The following is a 2,371-nucleotide window of genomic DNA, read 5'->3' as shown; positions in this document are numbered from 1 at the left end:
TTTGGATAGTTTTGGCGAGTTTGACAAGTTTAACGTAAGGTAAGATTTCTTCTTTTAATTTGAGCTTTATGTGTTCTGATGGAGCATGTTACACTCCCTATTGGTGGATGGAAATATGAAAATGGCTTAGAAATACTTGGCGTTCGGAATAAACTAATTTGTAGTCGTTATGGTTGAATTGTTGTCGAAACAAAGTGTTGTTCTTGTGAGTTGCTCTGCAGGGGTGTGACTTGTTGTTGCAGGGCCTAAATATGTCCTAATGTGGGTTAGGGTGCTGCTGGTAGAAGCCACATGACCCCTTGTTATGTATAATTAAAGGCGTCACAAAATAAAGGCTAGACGCCCTATTGAGATATCGTATTTTTGGAATAAGTTGTTTGGAGTGTATGTTGTATATTGTTGGTATGAATTGCTGCAGGTTGTTGTTGTTGGTTGGTTGTAGGTCTTAGGGACCTGATTGGAAATTTGGATAGGGCACATTATAGGGGAGGTGCTGCCCAATTTTCGTTAACGCCTTAACAAACTAAAGGACTAGTCGAGGAAACAACTAAGGCAATAGATTCCATTAACATTAAGGCGTAATCCAAGATGCTGGAAAGTTAAGAGTAGTTGATATTCGTATTACTTTCATATTGAATAGGTTCGGAAGACGACGAGACGAGCAGGATAAAGGGTAACTCCCAAAAGGTATGTAAAGCTTTCTTGTGGCATGTTTTGGTATAAGCACGTACAATTATCTTTCTTTCCTTTTGGTAAGTTTTAGCCTTAAGTGAAGTGTGTGTGGAATGTGGGGATAATTCCATTCCCAAAACTCCAAGTATGCCTCATAACCCATATCCACTGCTTAGTATTGGAATTTCTGCAAGAATTGAGTATTGCCTAGTAAGGCTTCTATGTATTAAACACTAGTATTTGGAAAGCTATCTCTCATTTCCTTTGATACGTGTTTGGTATGAAAGTGAGATTATGATGCCATAATGATTCACCGAGCCCCATGATGGGCCGGGTATGAAATATGTGTATGCAGATCCCATAAAGAAAAGTACAGACCATATATAGTTTATTCTCTTTCTTCTTTTGGCGTGTCTTAGTTGTAGGTTAAACATGATATGAGTTCCAGCGTAACTCCATTCTTAGCATCTCTTATTTACGTCTGAATATCGAACTTTTATAATAATCGAACTATTTCCCTGGAAACTTTTATATGTTAAAAAGGTAACAAATGTACAGGCTCCAAGTCTTACAGACTATATGTTAACAAATGTTTCTGGTTCCATAAGCGATTTGGCTTTACTTTAGTACATGTCTAGGAGCCCCGAGATTATAATTGAGACAGCCCATAATGGCATTTAGAGGACACTCGAGATGACTACACCGCTACTCGGGTTCTCAAATAAAAGCTTAACTTTCTTATTCTATCGAGTCTCTGATAATGATTTAAATTGCATATAGTTACTCACTACTCTACTCGTGTATATTGTAACACTTCTTTCCCTGAGTCCCGGGCCAGGATATGTTCTCGTGCACAGTTCACTGCATTATTCACTGAGTCCCTCAATAGAGGGCCAGGATACGTGTATAAATATATGATGATGTGTTGTAATAAGGTGGTGATGGCACTGGGGCCATGATGGTTTTACAGAGATGATTTTACAGAGATGATTCACCGGACCCCCGAAAGGGCCGGCTATATGATATGACTCGAACATGCATGTTTTTGTAATTCATAAAGTACAGGTACAAGTTTCTGAATTGATATCTTATCCCCTGATTCTCTATCTCAGATATGTTTCCAGTTGTTTTATATTATGTTTTACATACTCAGTACACATATCGTACTGACCCCCTTTCTCGGGGGGGCTGCGTTCATGCCCGCAGGTACGGGTACAGATTTTGGGAGTCCGTCAGCTTAGGATTCCATGCAGCTCAGCTGGAAGAGGCTTCATTGTATCGGAGCCTAGTTTTTGATACTGTCCACGGATGTATAGAAATTGTTTTATCCATTCAGGGGTACGGCGGGGGCCCTGTCCCGCCATATGTTGTCATTTATATGTTTAGAGGTCTGCAGACATGTATATGTGGGTTGTGTATGTCAGTTTGATTAAGCTGGGTCTACATGATATATGATATATATTATTATGTTATGGCAGCCTTGTCGGCTTGCGTGCCCTGTCATGTTGTGATACAAACGAAAAGGGCTACAGTTTATGAAAATGTTATCGCCAGTGGGGCTCTGTTACATGATATTGTCTTATTTACGATTCAATGTGACCTCATCTAATAGATATATGTACGGGGGGTCCAGGTCGGACCCCAGTCGCGGCCTACGGGGTTGGGTCGTGACAGATCCCCAAAATGCTTTTCTATACCT

The 2,371-nt window shown here is 40.2% G+C and overlaps 1 long non-coding RNA gene across 1 annotated transcript; it reads left to right on the top strand.

The window, feature by feature from the left end:
* LOC129904420 (uncharacterized) lies at positions 1-1,974 on the top strand. Its single transcript, XR_008770425.1, has 3 exons — positions 1-39; positions 641-687; positions 1,879-1,974. It is a non-coding gene; the product is annotated as an uncharacterized LOC129904420 (long non-coding RNA).
* Positions 1,975-2,371: the final 397 nt, after the last annotated feature.

The sequence above is a fragment of the Solanum dulcamara genome, chromosome 9 (assembly GCF_947179165.1).
Source record: "Solanum dulcamara chromosome 9, daSolDulc1.2, whole genome shotgun sequence".
Lineage (NCBI taxonomy): Eukaryota > Viridiplantae > Streptophyta > Magnoliopsida > Solanales > Solanaceae > Solanum > Solanum dulcamara.
The sequence above is the reverse complement of the archived record's forward strand: the minus strand, read 5'-3'. Positions and strand labels throughout refer to the sequence as shown.